Genomic DNA, 23,271 nt, shown 5'->3' on the forward strand with positions numbered 1-23,271 from the left:
TACAAAATACAAATGGGTGAACCCCCTGCGGAAACCCTCTGTTTGTCAGTCAGTCAGTGCGCAATGCATGCGGCAAACGTAAACATTTCAACAGATTTGACCAATACTATAGATATACCATAGCGATACTCAGAGGTGGGTGGGACTTGCAGCAACAAGTAAACCCCATTTGGAGTTGAAACAGGATAAGCAGACATATCGACTATCTTAAAGATCAACTAGACCACTGGAAAAGAAAGTTCCCTAAAACATTTACCCTTGCTAATAAAAAAAAAAACATAAAAAATAACACAAAATTTTGTATTTATTGTGGATTAACTATTTTTCCTGGACTTGGAGTGTCTGGGCAATCTCTGGGCCTTTGGTTCGATCCGCTTCTGCCGACTAATTTTTTTTTTAATATGAACGTTTTTTTTTTAGGTAAACAAATATTTTTCTGACCATTTACTTATTTTTGTTATTAATTGGAACAGCTTAACAACACTTTTTTTAAAAAATAGTATTAAACCTCTTAAGCAGATGAAAGAGAACCGAATAAAATCCCTACAGAAAGGGGTTGAAAACATTGAAGCAATCGTCGACTTTCAATCAGCTTAATGCGTTCAGTTAATTTTCGGGCAATTTGTTAGCCAATTGCTGTTCGTACAGAGGGCCCCTATCCCTATCGAATCGCCATGCCCGATTCGATATTCGATGCCGGCTCTCTCGCCCACGCGCTTTCATTTCCCGTTTTGATCAGACAAAATTTGCTAAAATTTCGTATGCATTTTGTTGATTTGTTAACGAGTATTTTATTTATATATTTACTCCATTCGAAATGAGTGTTAGTTGCTTTTCGAGAAGGGGAGGGGGTGGGGTGCTTGGCCAAAAGCCAAACCGGTTTGCCATTTGTCAACTTGTCGACAGTCGAAAATGCGAAGCCCGTAAAAAGCTTCACAAATAGCAATTCTCTTTGGAAGAAGCAGAAGAATCAAGTGAAGAGTACCCTAGAATAAGTATTTTATAATTTAATTTAAGAAGAAAGCTGTTTATTGGTTTCTATATAATTATAATCATCACAAATTCAAAATCTTAGTTAGGATCAATTATGATCGAACCTATAGAGATAGTTTCCCAGACTCTTGGATTGCCCCTCCTATTTCGCCTCCCTTTCTCCTCTTTCTTCCCAACAAAATTTTTCGTATAACGTTTGCCTTCACCTCTCCTTGGCCCCCTCACCCACCAGCCCTCCCCATTCATTATCCCCCATCCCTCCTCCTCCTCCTACTATCTCAACATTTGTTTGCTGTTTGTTTTTATTGTTTAAAATTCATCACGAATTTTATTTTGTTGTGCGTTCTTTTTTGGCGTACACTTTGTTGTTCCTTTTTTTTTTTGCTTTTTTGTACAATGTTTTTTTTTTTGGTAATTTATTTTTTCGTTTCGTGCGCGTCGCTGCTTTTTGGCTAACCTTGAAGCACATTAAATTTATTTTTGGCTTTACGGCTGTTTCTGATTCTTTTTCTCTTTCTAGAGCTGTCTTTATTGTTTTTGTAGCTGACAACAATATTAAAAGCAAAATTTAATAACAACAACAGCAGTTACTTCGAGTAAAAACAGCTAAATAAAAAGAAGAGCAGAAGAAGAAAGAGAATCTAACTTTGTATAAATGTACATACATAGAGATGTGTGTGACCAAGCGAGTATAACATTCATGTGTGCGTTCAGAACTCAAAGGGGGAGATACAAGTGCGGTCACACCAACAGTTTTTACCGTTTTTTATTTAATATTTTTAAAAAAACTTTATAGTCAAACATTTTTTAAGTTTTGAGATGGAAAATATAATGAGTAATAAATAAACTACATAATTAGAAAATTGAATAATATTATAGGAACGGAAATTATCTATAGGGAACTTGGTTTCTTCTTATAACAAAAGCTACACATTATATTTGCACCAGATCTTGTGAAAAAACATAGTAGTGCTAACAATCTGAGCACATCTGTTTTGGGGATTGGGGATATTATATGGAGGCACAACACAAATTTCATGTGGGGTCGGTTTTTGCTTCTCCACTTCTTCTTCATGATTTTTTCGGTTTAATTGTCGAATTTTCGTTTCGTTTTATATTTAATTTCGTATTCTTTCTTACATTTTTTTTTTTGTTGTTGTTTAGCTTTTCGGGCAGTTTCTCGCGTTCTATGTCTAGCATGTTTCGTCTATATATCATTATTCGTTGTTGTTGCTGTTGCTCCAAAAATTACTTAATTGCAGCCATATGTGAGACCCCAAGACCCCGTAGCCCCGCTGGTTCCCCGATTTTTGGTCAAACTGGAAATGTGTCGTCGTTGTTTTTGTATTCTGTATATTCTGTATTCTGTATCTACGCATTTCTTGGCGGATTGTATCTGTGTATCTGTTGTATCTTTGTATCCGAGTGTGTGTATGTATCTAATTCTAATTTATTTTTGCCAAAAAATAATGATAAATACGAACGCCAAGTTTTCTCTCCCCTTCTTTCCTTTCTTATGCGATGTCGCTCTTTTATTTATTTATGCGCTGGCTTTTATTTTTATTATATTTTATTTTACTTTGTCGCTTTCTTGTTCTTGCCTTTGCTTTCGCTCTATCCTATACTTTTTTTTTATATGCTGATCAATAAATTACGATTCGTTGACGTGCCACCCCCTTTTTGGCACCCCCTCGAAACACACGCACTCCCCCATCCATTTGTATCACCCTCGCCATCATCTACAGAACCCATTCGATACGGTGAACTTGTGAAAACTAAAGGGATTATGAAACATGTTATAATATATTAATATATTATTTTAAAATCGGGTATAACTTTAAATTTTTTATAAAATATAAAATTTCTATGTCAGAAAGTTATCACTTATTTTTGGGTTTACTGTACTTTACTTTTCTCTCTGTCTTTCTCTTGGTCATTTCAACTACAGTCGGCGTTACGCTCTGCTGCGCTTTAATGGCCCAAATCGCGGACAGAGGCGTAGTAAAAAAAAAGGGGGGCCGAGGGTTCAGGAGCTGCCTCAAGTTTCGCTTTCAATGCACGTAGTTCGGAAACAACGAATTCAAATTCAAATTCAAATTGAACTTGAAATGTGGCGGCGCTTGTAAGACCTGAGAGCCAGGGGCGGGCTGGCTGAGGGGGGCGGGATTTGGAGCCAAGTTCCAACAATCAGTTAGTTGCTTCTCACGCTAGCCAGCGAAAAAGGAAGAGAAACAGCCACAAAATTCATGTTTTCCAGCCCTCACAGAGGCAGAGAAAAAACCTACGAAGAATACCAAAGCCATTAAAACCCGAATAACAAACAAAAACCAAAAAAAAAAAAACTAGAGAGCTTGTAAAGCTGTGGGCGTGGCCATGTTCGGAAATGTTTGCCCCAAAAGGGAGATCCCCCGAAACCTAAATCTTATTCGAAACTTAAGTTTTATATAAATCAAGATGATTTTAGGGAAGTCTACTGATAATTATATATTCTATTTTATATTCATATTTTCTCTGTTATCTTAATCGTAATCTTCTTCAAAAGTACTGCCCAAAATTTTGTATCCTATATAACATAATTTTCAACCAACCCAAAAGGGACTAATGGCGATTTTCAAGGGCAAGCCCATTAACCCTTCAGAGCCCCTATATCTTCTTTATTACTCAACATTTTTGTATCCCGAACTAAGAGAACAATTTTTTTTCTTAGCTGCGTAGCCAAGTTATCCCCTCTACACATTCGCAAGACAAATGGCTGGCAAGCTCATTAGAAGCCCGAGAATCCAAATCCGAATCCGTATCCGAATTTCCAAAGTCAAATTCGAAACCGAATCGGAGCTCGCTGTTAATGACTTTCCGCTGCGATGGGCAGAACTGAGCGAAAAAAGGGGAATGGGCCAAGAAGGGGGTTCGCTTTTGTTGAATGTTTATGATATTTATCCGTCGGTCGGGTCGGTCGGTGTTACGCTTTTTGATCCATAAAATCAGACAGTAAAATTACCGAAAAAAAACTAAAACGAGACTTTCGGATGCTCCAAAAAAAATACACAAACGATTGTTATTAATAATAGAATATAATAACAGTTGGCGTCTTAATTATATAACAGCTAAAAGCAGAGGTTGAAGGTTATTTTTAGCTATGGGAAAACTTGAGCATTCTGTTTTGCATTTTCTTTCTGTTATTCGAGTAATTTTTTATGGCAAAAAAAAAAAAACACCCAAATTATTCGTAATTAATTTAAAACAAAGAAAAGTTTGACAAAACAAATTGCTGGCTGGAAAATTGGATTGGGGGAGTGCGGCAGATAATCGGGGTTAGATGCAGCTTCAAGGTCGCTGAAACATCAAAAGGCAATTTGTCACCTCGTGTGCGGGTTTAAATGTATCTGTAGCCCCATACATATATGTATTTGTATCTGGACGCGGCGAAATTCATTGCGCAATATAAAATTAAGCAGCTTTAAAAAAACAAACAACAAATTGCACAAAAATTTAAATGGATTCTTACTGAACGGTGAAGCGAAGAGGGGTTTGGAAAGAATTTAAATTTAAATTGAGTTCAAGATGGTTTTAGCATAACAGGTAGAAATCCAAAACCAGGTGGAGATAAAAAAAAAGAAATTTTATAATTTAAGCCCAATAATACAAAAAATAAATTAAATAGGTATAACGGGAAATAATAAGAAATAAAAATTATTGTCAAATTAATGCAGTTCCCTGTTCATCTCTCGTTCGATTGATTGATTGCTGCATCTTCAGTATTAAGCATACGACGTGTTGACTTTTATTTTTTTGTGTTCACCATCTCTCACATGCTTTTGCCGACTTTTCAGAGGTGTGAATTTTTTCGTTTCGTTTTCTTTGCATTGTTTATGCTTCTCTTCCTCTTTCGACTCGTTTCGTTAACTTTGAACTTCAAAACAACAACAACAACAAAGTGTCGACAACAATAGCCTGCGATCAGCATTAGCAATAACAACTTAGCAATCAACTTCACCTTGTTCAAGGTCCAAACTTTGAAAAGTACAAAGAAAAAACCAAAAAAAAAAAACACAACAAAAAGCCAAACACACAAAATGCCAGTCCGAAAATGCTGTGCTGTTAATTTGCATAGGGAAATTGAATGTTCAACGGGTGATAAATGAGCATCAGGTTTAGGAAACTTCCTCCACGAAGTAGTCGGATCGGAAAGAAAGAGAGAAGAGCAGACAATGCATCCAGCTGGTGTGGGTTAATCGGGAATCAATCAAATAAAGCTCTCAAATAAAATGGGATATCAAGAAGAAAGAGTTTATAACTGGTTAAGAAATGAGTGGATTCACATACTAACAAATTTTAATTTATATTATATTCATTAACTTATAAAAAAGATTCAAGGCATAATTCTTCCTAAAAAATTATGCAGTTTTGTCCAATAAGATCCAGTTTAGGTATTTTCAAATTTGGAACAAAATACACCAGCCAAGTACACAATGTACACTAATAAAAACAAACGTTGCAAATGCAAAGATTTTATTAAATTAAAATTAAATATTTTTAGCTAAGTTTTTCAATTATGGCGTTTTTTAATTAATTTTAAATATGAATATATCACATTTAACCATTATGGTTAAATATATTTTTATTTATCATGCAATTTCATATGCTTTATATTAAATATAACTTGAATTAAATACAAAATTTAATTCAAATATGAAATACGAATTTTTGATATTTATTTTTACAATTTCATTTTTTATTATCAGTGCACACATGTACTTTTTGCAGCTACGTTGGCGATGCCACTTCCGTAGCTGGTGTATTTGAAGTCGGCCCACACACCGAGATATATGTGTGTTTGGTTTATATACCCCTTCGGATCTGATCCCCTCCCCCTCGCACATGTCTTGGCCTTTTTACCACGTGGGCTGCACTCAGAGCTTCTCTTTCGGAGCTGGTGGATGAATTTTATTTGAATTTTTTTTGGGTTTTTGGTGGTATGGCCATATGGTAGGTCAGCTGGTGTCCCACGGCGCCAGTGGATGACCTTCCACCGACATTGGGAGCGTTCCAGGAAATGGCATTAGCTCGGGCGGCAGCTCCTTTCCTTCCTCAGGTTCATTTTCCACTTTTCCACCAGTATATGTATCTTCCTGCTAATCATATTAATGCAGTGTGCGCAAGGGCTTGGCTCGAACCCGAAGGTTTGGCTTCTTTCCATCTCTTTCTCCTTCTCTTTCTCTTTTTTCATCACTTTCGCTGCTGCATATCGTGTTTAATGGGTCACTTACCCCGTTGTTGTTTTTTGGGTCATGTCCATCAGGCAAACAGAAGGACAGACTACAGACGACAGGCAGAAGAAAGAGAGCGAGCTGGTCATAGTAATATGATATGGCCAGGAAGTCCGGCGGGAATCCATTTTAATAGCTTGCTCAGCCAGTATTGTCACCGCGCTGGGCTATCAAAATCAAAAAGGGTACCTTAGGAAATTTTGAAACAATATCGGATGGTTGAAAGTTATAACAATCTATAAGCCAACTAAAAAAAAATATTTTCCAAAACTTTGCGAAATGTGGCAACTCTGTTTGCCTGCCTTTTATTTCCAGTAGCCCAGTAACTTTTGAAACAACATTTTAATAAATCAATCAGATAATTGAAAGAAATTTTCCTAAAATTTCCAAAATGTTTACCAACTTTGGCTATTTTAGAACTTTTTACAAACCGACTTGGCAACTCTGTTTGCCTGCTTTTCGGCCACGTTTCCTATTTATTTTCTGCTATGTTTGTTTGCTGTCTCTGTATTTGTTGTTGCTGCTTTTCGCACAATATGGACTCATTAGCACAAGACCCAAAAAAAAAAAAAAAACAGAGCAACTCGCAGCCGAGAATCCGAGAACACGAACACAGGCACAGAAACAGACACAGTCGAGTCGGTCCAAGTTCCGTGCCCCGTTCAACTAATTAATTATGCCCCTGCAACGTCATGGGGGTGTAAAATATATATAATTTGCATGTGCGTTGCGTTGTGTGTGTCGGTGTGTCTGTGTGATAATGTATTTCGACATTTGTTGTTCTTGCTTTTGAGTAATTGAGTCGAAAGAAATTTGCATTGTATTTAGTTACACACGCACATGGACATGGTCGACTATGGGCTCCATGGTATCTGGCGTGTAAGGCGCATACATTAGCATGGATATCCGCCGAAATTTAGCATAGGCCAGCTGGTGACCCCGACTCGGGTCACTGCTTTACAGATATCAGTCCTAAATGGGTTGGTTCCGATCCCTCAGGATTGGATTCAAGTAAGTCTAGCTTGTCTTAGGATTGAATAGGCCATAAATACCAACTATCAATGGTATAACTTTAGCATAAGACGACCCCGACCACTGCCAATAGGTCGTTGACATCCCAAGCCAAAGCGACGCAAACTAGCTTGCCGTTTTAGAAATGAAATGTTTGGAAGGTTAACAGTTTAAATTTAAATAAATAAAGGTTAAATATATATACATATAAATAATAGCTATAATAAATAGGTTTTAAGTCCATTTGGTGACCCCGACCCCAAAGAAAATCTTCATATTCTATCTTAAATATTCCCTAAATATGGAGGGTTTGCCCTAGATTTCATTTAGAAAAAATTTTGTAGAAATATTTAAAGATAATTTTAAAAATAACATAGTTAACGTAATATCAGTTCCTTTTAATGACCCCGATTACCCAATTCCCTGGCTTTTCTAGCAGTCCAAAAAGTCTGTAGAAATATTTCAAGATAAATGTGAAAAACAACAAAGTTAAAGTAATATCTATTCCATTTGGTGACCCCGATTATCCAATTCCCTGGATTTTGCAGCGCTCCAAACGCCTGACTTTCCTGCCCAGCTGGCGCCTTCCGTCTAAATGTCTAAACTCACATCCACTCGAGGAGTTTATTGAGCTGTCTCCATTTTGAACGCCACTTTTATGTATTTATGTACTTTCGGGGCATGTAGAACAGAGACTCGCCGTTTTCTCGGCGCTTTTTTATTTAGCATTTTTTGGTTTTAGTGTTTAGTTTGCTTTTTTGTTTCGGGTTTCGTGTATGCGCGTCGAAATATGCAAATTAGCTCTGGCCTTGGCGTGGGCGTTAAAAGCTTTTTGTTTCTGTGTGGATTGTGGATTTCTAACTTCGTTACACTTTACTGCTCCGAGTGTGTGGATTGTGGATGTGTGTGGGTGTTTGGTGTTTGGACTTGTGGGTGAGAGTCGATATATCTCGTTTAAGCTCGACTAAGACTACTAGCTAGTTTTTCTATTAGTCACTCAATATTCATCTTCATCTTGCCTGTTGGAAGTGCAATTAAATAATACTACGATCCGATACCAAAACTAATTCCAATCCCAATCCTAATTCCTATCCCAAATACACGCCCAGGTCGCTGGCCATTCCCATTTTCATTCCCATTTCCATTTCCGAGTGGCCACTGGCGACTTTCGAATGGCCAGTGACCATAAGTCTTCCTCCTTTTTGCATTCGCCAAATGGCAAAAAAGCATTCATAAATTATTCAAAGCAAATCAAATGAGCGGAAAAGAAATAAAAGAAAAATAGCCATTTGGCCTCTTTGGTTCATTGGCATTTCATTTGCCGTATTCTCTCTATATATTTTTTATTTTTTCTATATATATAATTTTTTTTCCATCTTTATCTGCAACTTCCCATTCACGCACACCGCCATTCTATCCATTAGTCAAAACTAGTTTCTCTTTAGTATATTTCTTTATTTTCCCTTGGCTTTTTTGTTGGCTTTTTTTGTTTGTTTCCCTATTTTGTATTTCTACTTCTACCTCTATTTATTTTAGTTTGTATTTCCGAGCTTTGTTCAACTTGTTTCTGCTATGCTAATTAGCAATCGAAACAAACCCATCCGAACCTCCATTTAAAACAATAAGCAATTCATTTGGTATTCAAAATAAATTAAAATATCATAAAGCCCCCATAACGAAAAAAGAGGCAAAAACAACAATCAAACACCAATAAAATATTTGTTGTCTCATAATCATAATGATAATAAGCATAAGCATAATCATAATCAGGTACCCCGCATAATAAATACCCCTCTTATAAGGAAGGTCTTCTACCATAATCGGTGTGAAGAAATTCTTATCATTTTGAATGGGCATAAATTTCAATATTTTCAAGTTATCTACTTAGGCTTAACTTTTTCAGACTTTGCGGTTACTTTGTATTACTTTCTGTCACAAATTTTTACGACTGTTTTGTGGCTTTTTGTTGAATGTGTTTGCAAATGAATTGTATACTACTATACTATATAGTTTTCCATTTTGCAACGGATAGACAGGCAGATAGAACGCATCAAGATCGGATGTGCACATATATTCCGAACTGTATCTATTTCTGCTGCATTGTCAGCATTAATTTGCAACTGAAAAGCGGCGACATTGAAGCGACAACTGCAACAGTAACAATAACAAGCGCCAACACGACCGATCGTCAAGTGCCACGCCCATGGCAGCGCAGCACATGCCCGGCGGTCACTTTTCAATTCAATTACCGACTGCAAGTTAATCAATCAATCAATTACTATAATAATGCCGGCCGATTTCAGACGCGACAACACACAGAACACAAAAAGGCGGCACCCAACCAATAAGATCCATCCGCATCCACCCACAGCTCATGGATATATATGTACGATTCTAGATATATATGGAACATCGAAATTTATGCTCAAAGTGTGCCAAGATCGCCTTGAGGTTGGTCCGAATTTATTGCCGTAGATTTACATAGTTCCACCCGTCGTTTGATGGCTTTCCAAGTGCCCCTAGTTCTCAGGCGAAGTCTCTGTCTCCTCTCAGGTGGCAAATAAATTTCATTGTATTTCTTTTTTGCTCAAAGATCAAAGACGCGACACCTCGCAAAGAGCCCACAATTTATGGGGGGTGGCGGAAAAATGCCAAGTATTTTTAGTCGATTGTTTGATTAGTTCTTTTGAGTTATCTGCGATACAGGAAGAAAGTTCAGATTTTAATTTTAAAAGTGGCAATGCCAGGATTTTGGTTAAAGGAGGTTTTTAGTACCTACGCCCCTGGCTATCGGTAATTGGGGTTAATTTACACAGATAGGCTTATCTTAAGATTTATTTCCAAGAACCATATGTATGTATGTATATAGCCAAGGTGATAAAACCCCCCCTTTCGCCTTCCTCTGTAAACACTGTTTAGTAGAAGTGAATGACAGGGAATAAAGGCATCAGGTTGGTTCAAGGGCGTAGTCAGGATTTGATTTGGGGGGTTTTTAATAAAATGTTGTATAGCAAACTTCTGAAAACAATATTTTTCACCCAAAGGGAGAAGGGCTTAACACCCAAACACCCCCCATTCTACACCCCTGGCTTTGTGTAATAATATTTGACAAATTGTTCATTCAACTGAGTCACAGTTACTACATTGTACATACAATATCACGGGTTTGCGCTGTCTGGGCTTAATAAACCAGGCGATAAGAAGGGGCGGCGGGCACTGAGCCACGTTAAAGCCGCAGTAAAAAGAAAAAATGTATAAATGCCTTTAGCCCGAAAGCGAGGTAAAGCAATAGCAAAAGCAAAAGCAAACAAACGGGCACACGATAATTGACGTTCATTATCAATGGGCAAATACGAGTACAAGTCAATCCAAAGCCCTTTAAGTGATCATCACACATGGGCTGCCCAGAGGGGGGTTTAAGGGGTTGTTCCCCTTAAAAGGGGGGCAGACAAGTCGACGACGACGACGATCGTAGCGGAAATCCAAAACTCGGCTTGGACATGGAACTTCCCGTGTGCGGTCCGAACTTTTTGATTGTCCCTCTGCAATTATACCAGGTAGTTGTCTGAGTGCCCCCTCCCTAAACCCCCTTAAAAAAAAAATAAACCATGCATGTGTGCTGTGCTTTTATAATGATTTTTTAATGGTCGCCACTACTTTGCCACCAAATTGGCCAGGCCAAGTCGGGTAATCAATGGTATAGTACGGTATGGTATGGTATGGCCATATCTTATCGTCACGGCAGAGGCCTTCAACTTACAACACACAACTTACACATCTTACGATCTGGAGGAGTGGAACCGGAAGCATTAGAAGCCGACAAAACAAAAGCCCACAACAGCAAAAAGTGAGAAACAAAACCCAAAAATCCAGCGTGGAAAACGGTTTTGTTTTGTAAGTCGACGAAGTCGAACGAAGGTCGCCCAGTCGAGGGCCTCTAAGCCCCGACGACCACGCCCTGTTCTGAGATTATGATATAGGGGGGCCCTTAAGGTATATACATAAATCATGGCAGATGGCAGACTTAGTAGTTGTGGGGTTTAGTCTAAAAAACCCTCCATATACATAAAAAATATTCACATCTGCTTTCTAAAACTGAAATAATTATGATCTTAGCCCAATTACAAGCTTAAGATCTTGTAAAAGGGTTTCGAAACACCTGGGAAAATATCAATAAGTATAAAAAAAACACCTCAGGATCTATATTATCTAGTATCATTTCTCAGAGAAGAGAGAGAGAAGCGCTACCTAAGATAACCATGGGTAAAAACGAGACGAAAATATTCAAAACGATATGTAAAACATGTGAAAGTGATACAAAAGATCAAATTGATACTGGATTGTAACACTATAAAGTATGGTAGTCCTAAGTTCTGATATCAGCTATTGTTATGAAAAATGGTCTTCTATGAAGTGTTGTTCAGCTTGGCAAACTTAAAATCATATGACTAAATTCCCATGTATCCCTCTTTATCCAAGACTAAAAAGATTCATTCATTGATAGATACTCTTCAGTTTTTTAGCGTTACTTTGTCAAGTATTCTGTATTTTTTTTGGCAACTTCCTCGCGTTGGCTGCCAACGGATTGGATTTTCGCTTGGCGCCAGTCGGGAAGCCATTAAAAATGAAGGTGCAATTTCAATTGGACTTTGCCCAGACCGATGGTTAGGCTAATTAAGCGATTATTTCTGGCGACACTCAAGTGTGATTTATGTCCGACAGTCCCACGCAATGAACCGATTTCAAATTCGATTCAATACGATCCGATCCCCCTTCCCCACCCCCTATTTTCTTCTTCTTACTGCACAGAGGTCAAATTCTAAATTCTAATTGACAAAGAGCGCGCACAGTGGGTCAAAACGAGCGTTTGACTGGCACGCTGCCAGTCGTCGTCTCTATTCACTTTGAGTGCTTTCAGTTCCCAGTATATTCAGTATAGCCCCCCCTTTCGCATAGATTAATGAAATTAGACAATCAGCATTGGCGTCTTAAGTGGTTGGAAGCACAGCATACGGCCAAACGGCGAAACGGCAAAAAAAGCGAAAAAAAAATCACTTAATCAAATAATTTTTAATGTGCCTGCCGCCGCTTGGCAGCCGAAAATTGAAATAGTACGGAGGAGCAGCAGTAGCAGTTGTCGTTGTTGGTTAATTGCCCCGAATGGCCATTGAAATTGCCCCCCATTTCGAGTCGAGAGACTCTATCTCTAGCTTAATTCTCCGTTCATTAAGAGAGAAACCCCCCTTCCCCAACCTCCAGTCAAGGTCATCGCATTTCCATTTCTATATATATTCCCATTTCCAATTCGCATTTGATGTTCGATATTACGAGCTGAATTGAATATTACCGCTGATGACACACATCCATATTCCCATTTCCATTTTCCCCAGCGGCTCCTCATTTGATGCTTCTCCATCCGATGGACGCATTAAGCTCCGGTAATTACTGCAAGTTAACAGCCCAGGAAATAGTGGCAAGCACGTTAGCAGCTTAACATGTTTAATATCGGATTTAACTTGATGTTGGATTTTAAAGTCTAAAAATAAAACCGAAAATATGCGATATTTATAACTTACTGGTATTAAAAACCAGAAAAATTAAGTCCTAAGGTATCTATGATGTATTCTTTTTAATACTTTTTGAATACCACATTTCCCTTTACTTTTGACCTGAGTGAGAGGAGATTGGCAATCAGTTGTAATAAGACCATTCCTAAATGATCCTTTACGCTCCATTTAATTCTCATATTCCCTTTTTGAGGCACCAAGGGCTCAATTAAACTTTCCACTTCAATCAGGCTCTTTCAACAGCATTTCAATTCGCTTCGGCTTCGGCGCACTCCTTTTTGGCCAGCAGCACAACGAAAGGCAACAAAATTGCTGTTAATTGCACCTAATTGGGTTTTTTGCACATTTCAATGCGAACTCAATTCGCGAAAATTCGCACAAAATAACAAAAACCAAAAAAGCGAAACGGCAGTCGTTGGTTACCAGGTAGTCAGAAAGTCAGTAGCCAAGTCAAGTCAAGTCCCCAATCCAACGTTTGTTTGGGATTTTCAAAAACAAATTAATGACATTAAAGAGCGCAAAAAGAGAGGATGCAATTTTGCGTGTAAATAACACAAACACAATCGATGCAAATGAAGTAGCTGTTCCGGAGGCGATTTTGCGATTTTGCAAAGACCAAGCCAAATACAAAGTTTCAGCACCAAGAGAATTTATTCCGGCCACGAAAGCCAAACAAATAAACAAATCCCCTTTCAAGATTCGAGATTTAAGCCAAATTAATGGACAGTTGCTTTTAGTCGTTGGTTTGGATTTCGTACCCATTGCAGAGAGAGTATGGGTATATGGTTTTTTCACTTCTTAGGAAATATTCAAAAGAGTTGTAAACAATTCGATTTTAAAATCGATTTAATCGATGTTTTTGGATAAGCGAAATAAATCTATTCTAGATTTGTTTTTTCCTCTACATTATTTTAGACCTTCTTCCTTTGTTTTTTTTTTGTTTCCATTTTAAATCGATTTAATCGATATTTTTCAGAATTTAATCGAAAATAATCGATTTACAAAAATCTTTAATTTAATTTGTCCATCCAGGGTATACTTTTAGTTAGCCAAACTTAATTCGATTGCTTTGTTTTTGGGTTGGTTTGGTTTGTTTTGGCTTGGCTTGATTTGGCGGGGCTTATTTATATTTGTGTTTGCCTAAAAAATTGGCGCTACCTACGCAAGTTTTGTTTTTAGCGTCGATTCTTCTTATTTTCTTTTTCTTTCATGATGATTCATGGCATCGCCATATAGCCACATAGTCGCATCCAGTACAACAAAAAATTAAAACCATATATCCACGGGGTTCGTTCGCCTAATCAATAACCATCAATCGTCTTTACACACAGTAAACACACATAATAGATGGCCGTAAGCCGCAATTATTGATGAGCCCACTCGTCCACTCTGAACCCAGTTTCAGTTTCAGCTTTGGTTTCAGTCGCAATCGCAGTCGCAGTCTCGCTTTCAATTCATACATTAGACGCTAATCAATGCTAACAGCTCCCCTTTTCTGCTCTCCTCTCCATTTCATATTATAACACAGTTCAGTTCGTTTAGGTTCAGATCTGTGCATTTAATAGTAAGTCAAGTCAAGCCGACGAAAATATCGCACCTCTATCTATTTAAATCATAAAATAAATATTATATTAATAGTAATATTACAATAATATATAATTTTTAGAAACACAATATTTTAAATACATTTTGAAGAGTTATAGTATTAAAAACATCTTATAATATTTATTGCATTCAGATCAGAAAGGCAACAGGTTCAAATCTATATCCAAAATATCAATAAACGAAATCTCAAGGATTTCGTACAACTACATCGGTTGTTAAAACTTTGCTTGCCGTGCAAGAAAATATTACGCATACGCACAGGCGACACGCACAAGTTAAGCAAAATCAATCAAAGACAACAAATAACCGGCACGCAATCAATTCATAGCTCCAAAGGAGGTGGACTCTGCGTCACTAAAGTGCGGAAAAATTAAAAAAAGAGGAAAGGAAAAAATCGTGGAGAAGCCTGGCGAATTAAATGTGAATGTGTGCTGCATCTTCGGGGATTTACTTCGGGCCTCGAGACAATTGGGCGCCACTCGAGGTCTCTTTTGCCGACCTAACCGTGCAAATCAATCAAAAAGGAGACAAGTATCTGCCACATTTACAGCAAGTAACGCGCAATTTAACCTGTCTGTTCCTGAATTTTCCTAGCATTTTCCCCCGCATTTCGTATTTCGCATTTCTGCTCACTCAATTATAATAATTGCGCCGTTCGAGGGTGGAGGCCAAAATGATAATGTCGGCGCCAGCATTTCCGCTCTTATTAACGACCCCGGTATCCTTGGATCCTTGGACTGCTGGACGACTGAACGAGGACTACTGACTACCGACTGGTCCTGGGTAAACACACCCATGTGTCCATGTTTGGGCTTTTGTGGCTTTGTGGCTGCTTGACACGCACAATTAAGCCAGTGTGTTGGTCCAAGGATACTTTTGCCTTGGCTCTCAAAATCAAATCAAATAAAATCACGACTTATAACGCTCACGCACGCATCCCTCTCTCTAGATTTTTATATATACGTGCGTATCTTTTTAGGTGGGGAAACCGAAAAAAATAAATATGCCATGGTGGCGCGTTTGTATTATTTATATTTTAAGGCATTTTTTACCTTTTTAATTTAGCTGTTCTCACCATTTATTTATTAAAGGGTAGCTAGTTCTTAGATTTTGTAATATTACATTTTTGTATTATTTGTAATTCACCTAATTTCCCTTTAGTTAAATGACAACTGTTTTCTTGGCCCAGCTCGGATATAATTTCAACTCAATATCCACTTCCTCGGACCTTTTCTTCTTTTCTTCCACTTTCAATTGCTTCCTTCTGCGGAAGAGGAGGAAGAGGAAGAAGAGAAAGAGAGGAAGGACACTGCGTGTCCTCGCTATTGTTGCCTGCCATTGTAAAGTTTGAGTGTAAATTCCATTAGGATTATATTACGGCCCAATCCACATCCACACATGCGCCGAAAGACGAAGCCGCAAAAGTTTTCGCTTGGCCCATAAAGTAGGAGAATTCGTTTTATTATCCTTGAAGAGTGGAGCCAGTAGCCAGTTGTAGTTGTAGTTGGCAATGGGAGAAGGAGGAGGAGGAGGAGGGATAAAAGTTCAAATGGATTAGGGCCAAGCTCTCTGGTGTGGAGAAGCCCCGCAAGGCGTTGGCCTGGCCCACTCACACATATGTACGAACGTCCTGCATGTGCGTGCTGAGCTGAGCTGAGTGGAAGGATATGTGTCAAGGACATGCCATGCGTTTATGTGTGGGGGGGGTTTCCCCCTTATACATAGGTGCAATGGGCGTGGCCCCTTGGGCTGGGCCAGAAAAATACATTTGGGATACATTTGTTGACCGCTAATTGATGTCGCTCTTCCCTGTCTTTATCAACGGCCTTTTTTTAAGGGCACTCCCCAAAGTTGCCACAATAAATTTTCAACAAAAAAAAAAGGTAAAAGAATTTAAACAAAATTTTAAGATCTCATAGAAAAAAAAAACTAGTCACTAGTTTCCAGTGAACCTTTAGCTTCTGCCTCTGGAATCCTTTTTCCTCGTAAAGAAATCATAATCAAGTGCAATGTACCCCTTGATTGTACATTTCCCCGAACTCCAAACTATGCCAGCTGCCAGCTGCAGAACTGCCGAACTGCCCCCTCCTCAAAAGACGCCTCTGCTTTTCAGTTACAGCGTCGCCAACACAGAAATTTCCATTAGATCTACTTTGTAGCTGTGTGGATGGATAGATGGATGGCAAGATGGATAGATGTGTGTATCTGTGTTTCCATTTTGGCCGTTCTCCGTTCCCCGTTCGCAATAAATAAACACAATAAAGACTTTTAATGCGAATTCCTTCATAAAAATCACCAAGATGACGATGATGATCGCTTGGCCACCATCACGATGATGATGATGATGATGATTCGTCTCTATTTCAGAGATATTTTGCTTTTGCTTTTTTCTAGCAGATACAAATGTACCCAATATCTTAAAAATGAGGTGCGAAAAGTGTTCTAAATGGCTTTGGAGACGAAAAGCCACCGAAAACCCACAAAAACGCACAGCAAACAAGGTAAACGCGCTTTCTGATAAAATTCCACACACAAAGAGGTCTGAACAAGAGTGGCCATAAATAACAATAAATAAAAAGAACACGCAAACGGCGAGCAGCGGCGATAATGTCACCTTAATCAGCATAAATCGCTACGATGTCACAAAATGAATTAGCTCTGGAAATTAATTAGATTCCGCCAAATCGAAACGGGAGAACAGAGGAGAATTGTATCACCAGAGAGCCTGAGAACCAGAGAAGCGGAGAAAAGCGAAGAGAAGAGGGTGGCCTGGCTAGCAGATAAGATTTGCTCGTGTTTTCCACCGATAAGACATCTTTTGACACGCAGCGTTCTGATAAGCCTGATAAAAACAAAAACAAAGACAAAAACACACACAAAGTTTAATGAAAGTTTCGATTGCGAACGTCCTTGCACAAACACACATTAAAAGCGTATCTCCCCCCACTGCACTCCAAGTTTTCTTGCTCTTTTTTTTGATTTCGCTTATCTTGGGAAGTGACTAATGACGCCTTGGTTTTCTTAGATATAAAAACAGATATGCGGAGGAACAGGTGTGTGCAGGTGGATGCACAAGCTACACAAAGATATACATACACAGAGAGAATTAATCAATTTCAGTTGAATTCTCGAATTAAGGAATTTTTATTCTTGATTTGTAGAACAATTTTAGGGAAAAATTGTCCCCTTTTTTGAAGAAAAAGTACATCATAAACACAACGAAACATATTAAGTACTTTATTTTGATAACATAAATTCTCAATTGGAGTATAAATTACTTGGTTTATTCCCTCTGTGTATTTTTGTATATATCCCATTCCCGCTTACACAATCCGCATTCCTTGTGGGTGTCTCAGTTTTGGTGCAGAATAACTATAGTTTTAGGGTTTTTGCAAATGTCATGGAGTACTAGTATACATAAATTTTCAGCCCCCAAATATTTACTCACCCCCATTTACTTGCGCATTCTACGAGCAGTTTTCCTTCTCCATATCCAGATCCAGATCCTTCTGTCAACCAATTCATTTCCATAATTTCCCATTTCCAAGGCATTTCATTCACTTCGTCGGCGACAGTTTGAGTTTTATGGTCTGCTATACACTTCCTGTGATATATAAGAAAACATTTTAGCATGGAACTTTTCATCAGATTAAAAATTCAATAAACCATGGAAAAAAGTTATTAAAATTAAAATCTAAGCCAACATTTTTTATATGAAATAAGTTTATAAAAAATAAAAATCTTTAAAAAAAAAAGGTAGAGTACTTCCCATTTCGGTTTTCCCCTTTTCTTCTCTTATTCAATTTTCAAATTTATATATTTTTTTGTGACTGTTTAACGCCCGGAACGTGCGCGGAAATGTTTATAACTGTAAAACTTGCGCCACGCGTTCTCCATAAGTTAATGTGCACCATCTACCCCAAACCACCCAAAACCACCCCCTGCACCACCCGCAGTCAGGACATTTTTGGCACGACAGCGGGACGCATTTGGAATGTGCGAAAACTTCTTGGCCAGTTTAGTTTCGTTCCTCCTCTAATTTTAATAACATTTTTATGCCATCTCCCCGACCCCCGGAAAATACGGAAAATACCCCCTACTATCCTGCTTTTCTGTTTGCCCGTGGCGCTCTTAAGTGAATAATAAATTAATTGAATCGCCACGCGGCCCATTTTAGGCGGGGTTGTCTGAGAAATTGAGAACCCCCAACCCCCAACCCCCTCTCAATCTTCTTATCGTTCGTCTATGGGTCTATTCGTAAACTTTTATGTTAATGGCCAAGCTGGGGTTTATGGTTATATTGGTTATATCCCAGCCCACCCCGCCCCCCTCACAAAACAAAGATACCCCACCCTTGCAATTAGCAAACTAATCAAAGGCAGATATATATACTGTATACAAGCTATGTAAATGCCTAATTAAAGTGTAAATTTGTAGCCATCTTCGAGGAGATTTGCGATTTGCGGCCTGCAGTGACACTTAATTGGAAAACAGCTGACAAAAAGAACGGCACCGTACGCCGTATCGAATCGAATAGCTTTTCGTATCTATCAGATACCCAGATACGTTGTATATACTCGCTGTGTGTGGTGTGTTTGCCTTTGGCCTTTCTGTGTTTGGCTTTGGCAATGCTTTTAATTAAGCCCGGCCAAGACAGCAGAAAAAAAGAAGGAAGGAAAAAAGAAGAAGGTACAGCGATTGTCTCCGCTTCAATGAAAGTTTATTTTTATGGCCAGAATAGACAGAGATACCAATTCAGTCACCCTCAACTACTACTTGCTGCTCAAACCGAAAGCCATTTCGGAATATGAATAAGAGAATCGAAATAGATGAGAAACAACAACAAAGTTGGCAAAGTGTTCATTCCATTACAAAGGCAAAGGATTGAAATGGAATCCGATGACGCAGGGAAAAGCAGAAAAGCAGAAATCTAGGAAATCCAGAGAACCAGAAGAGAACCCTCTGTGATTCAGGCTTCCGATTGTGGAAGTGATTGGATTGTGAGCAAATGAATATAAATAATTATAAAACTATTTAGTTTATTCAGAAAAAAATGTTGTGTTGCATACTTTTTGAATACCCGATTTTCTTTAATTTTTTTAATCGAGTGGGGCGATCCGCACATGATATTTCTTCATTTCAATAACCCCTTAAACTGTTACTCGAAAATGTTTTTGAAAAATTTCTCAATATGTGTGTGCCGCTTGGCTTTTCCCCCCAACAATTGGCTCGTGTGAAATGTGGAGTGAAACCGAGGCACGTAGCAAAATAATCGAAACAAACGAAACAAAACAGATGAACGTTCGTATAAAATATATGCATTTTTTTATATATTATAACTCAAATGCTTAATGTACTTATGCGGCTTTCGGTTTTCACATCGCACGCCCCGTTGATAAATAAATGCAGGTCCGTGGCTCTCGACCGGAGCATTATGTATCGCAATTATGAAGTGTTATTAATAATTAATGCTCGTTGTGCAATCGCAATTCATTCATTTGCATTTGCATTCGATCGCACGACTAATCGTATGCAAATGGAACGGGACTCCGAATCGGTCTCTGAGTCACCCAAGTCACACTTTTCGAATATTTCGGATGGCGACGTGACCGAATCAAATTCACAACCGATAAGTTGTGACATCGCCTAACAATGTCTGATGAATCAGGCTGTCATTAGGATTTCAAATAAACCGGGATGTAATGGATATATCATTTGGGATACAATTAATAAAGATTATCAATTTAATCGACGGTTCACGATAAATTATCGATAATATCGATATTATGCAAAATGTGTGAAAAATCATAACGTAAACCTCATAATTAAATCGATAACATTTAACGCTCGTAAAAAAAGACGGAATGATGGAATGATGATCGTTAAACAAGTTGATTAGTAATGCCCTTAGGTAACCTGTATCGATGCTAACGATATACCATTAATAGTGTAATAAAAACAAATAGTTATTTGTTAGAATATTTTGTGTTTTTCATACCCCATCGATAAATTCTTTAGTACTTTCTGATTAGTTGAACGATGACAGGAATTTTGTGCCTGTTTTTTTTTTTAATCGCATATTCATGGTGGTGCTGGTGATGGTGGGACACCCCAGCGCTTCGATCTCCAAACGATCTCTCCATATATCTTTATCGCTGCGATTGCTTCTGTTTGCTGCTCCGTGTTTGCTGTGTGAGCTTCAATCCGGTGTCCATCGATCGGTTCGACATCGATCGCGGCTGGCAGCAAAAACTCGCACACTTGAGGGCAATTCACATGCCAGCCACAAATCAGCCGCAAATGACTTTATTTCAAAGTAGCAGCGATTCAACTTTGGAATGTCAATGTGGCAAGTGAGCTAAAAGGTTTCTGGGGGGCGGAGGTGCTGAGAAATCCTGCTGGGCGCCTGCTTAATGTAATTGACTTCAAAAAAACCCTGGTCGTTAGATTATATCTGTTGCTAGAAATAAATAAAAATATTGGTATATTATACATATTTAGAATAACTGTTTAAGGCAAATACAAAAAAGTTGCAAAATATTTTCCAAGAAAAAAGTAATAAAAACTATAGCTTGAAAATGATCGATATGTTCGATATTTTCACAATATGGTTTCGACAATTTCGATGTTTTCAATAAAAAAAACTATTAAATATCGAGCAATATCAAAATGTTGATATTTTTCTTATCTCTAATGGAAACCTTTGGCACATCTGCATTCAAATTCATAAAATATTGTTGTAATCTCTCGATTACCATGACTTTTTTCAAATAAATGCAGTAAGTCAGACAGTTAGGTGTAAAATTAAGGTTCTTTTTTTTTTTAATATTTGTTTGCAATGACTTTTTCAAAATAGCTCTCTTTTTTGAGAGCTGCAGTTGCAGTTTCAGTTGGCTTTGGGCTGCCCTGACCCCAAATGTTCTACGGGGAGGCCACGCATGCGCAGTTTGCTGTCGCCGATGCTGATTTTGACGTCCGCCGCATTTGGTCAAAATAAGCATTGGCAACAAAGCCGGACCAAGAGAGCCGAGCCAAAAAGCGATTTTGTGTGCGATTTGTGCGAGCCGAATGTCAAAAGTGATTTTCGTTGCAGTGGAAACGGGGGAAAAAGCCACATCAAAGGCATTAAAAGCTATCACAAACAAAACAACAAAACCCCGAAAAAATAAAAATAAGAATAAAAATAAAGAAACATGCGAAAGTCATAAATCATAATTCTTTATTCTACCTTCGTTTTGTTGTTTGCTGCTGACTGACTTTCGGTTTGGAACGGACCGGGAAAAAACGGGGGGCTCTAAAACTTATAGAGCATGTCACACATACAGAGAAACCACCACAAGTGCAAACACTTTTGGCCATACCATATGATAAATGGCTAAAAGGCAGGCAGAAAAGCACCAGCAGAAAAACAGAAATCGCGCACAAAACCAAAATGAGATTTTTGTGTTCTGTTTTTCGGCTTTTGAAGTTTGACAGCCTCAATTTGCATTTTGAGCGAAAATGCGCCCAACCACTAGTTCTTTTTTTTAACCCACAGTTCATCTTCAAAATGCCACAAATGTTCGGGGGAAATAACTCCACAGACCACAGAAATTCCTGCCAAATAAAGTGATGTTTCGGGGGGCAGAAAGGGGATGATAGACTTGGGGAATGCCCTACAAAAAAGATCCCTAAAAAGTACAATTTTCTAAAATATCTTTGTAATTACAGATCATTCCCAAGCAAAAACGGTAATTTAATTGCCCTTAAAAGTCGTCTCCTATTGGAAAGTCCGGCTAAAGCATTATTTTTCAGGGATTCACCTTTCAGAATTTATAAATTCATTTTAAAACAATCGGACGATCATATTATATACACCATATCATATATCTTATCATATTCTCTTCTGATTCGGATTTCACATAGATGTTATGGGAACGATATGCTATCTTCCTTTCTTTTTTTAATAATTTAATATATAACTAGGTAGTTTTACTAAAATACTCCAAATTAACCCTTACAAATGTAATTCCATTAAACTGAGTTTAAATAGTAGAAGACTCCCACATTTTTCGTATGTATTTGCAGCCCCTGTTTAGGTTAGGGGTTCTCGGGAGTCAAGCGAATTCATGGATGATTGCCTTCAATTGCATTTCAATTCCGTTTCAATTGCCGCCGAGGAATGCTGAATTTCGCTGCAGTTTCTCCTTCTGCTCACCTTCACCTCGCACAACCCGTGAGGAATGTGTGTTTGAAGCCCTCTATATAAGTTACACCCTCTCTGTAGATCTGTAGGGGCTATATGATAAGTGTGCCTGCTCTCAATTAGCCGATTAATGGTTTAATTGAGGCATGTTGAATAGTATGTGCGAGATGTGGGGCTTTCTGTTTCTGTTACTGTTTCTTTTTGGTGCGTGATCAATCTCGAGATCGTGATTTGTAAGCTTGGTGGTCACGTGACACGCCGGGACTTACATAAATCAATTTAGCCGAGTTTATTTTATAATTTAATTGCTTTTGTTTACGTTGACATGGCAGACTCACGTTCGTGAGTGACTCGACTTGACTCTCTGTTTTCCTCCCCGTACAATATATCTATATAATATATCTCTGGCGCTCTTCTTACATACTCACTCTCTCTTTCTGTTTTTTTTGCAGATTCGCTGCCGATGTGCCGGCTGTTCAACGTTCGACATTCAACGCATTCGCTCGGCCTTAGCGCTCTGAGCAACAACAGCAAAAAGTCGGGAATTTAGAGCCGATGGAACCGATGGATCGGCCATATTCCTCCAAAAGTCGTCCCTTCTGCTCCATGAATCCCTTGAATAAACCGAAAAAGGAACTGTAGT

At 38.3% G+C, this 23,271-nt stretch overlaps 1 long non-coding RNA gene across 1 annotated transcript in view; it reads right to left on the bottom strand.

Annotated features, from left to right (window-relative positions):
- LOC138913951 (uncharacterized) overlaps nucleotides 1-23,147 on the bottom strand; it is a 37,973-nt gene extending 14,826 nt beyond the window's left edge. The window contains exons 1-3 of the long non-coding RNA XR_011419845.1: nucleotides 23,057-23,147; nucleotides 20,442-20,903; nucleotides 17,892-18,047 (exon numbers count right to left, since the gene is read on the bottom strand). This is a non-coding gene — a long non-coding RNA (uncharacterized lncRNA). The remainder of the gene's footprint in view (nucleotides 1-17,891; nucleotides 18,048-20,441; nucleotides 20,904-23,056) is intronic.
- Between the last annotated feature and the right edge of the window lie 124 nt (nucleotides 23,148-23,271).

The sequence above is a fragment of the Drosophila takahashii genome, chromosome X, assembly GCF_030179915.1.
Source record: "Drosophila takahashii strain IR98-3 E-12201 chromosome X, DtakHiC1v2, whole genome shotgun sequence".
NCBI classification, from domain to species: domain Eukaryota; kingdom Metazoa; phylum Arthropoda; class Insecta; order Diptera; family Drosophilidae; genus Drosophila; species Drosophila takahashii.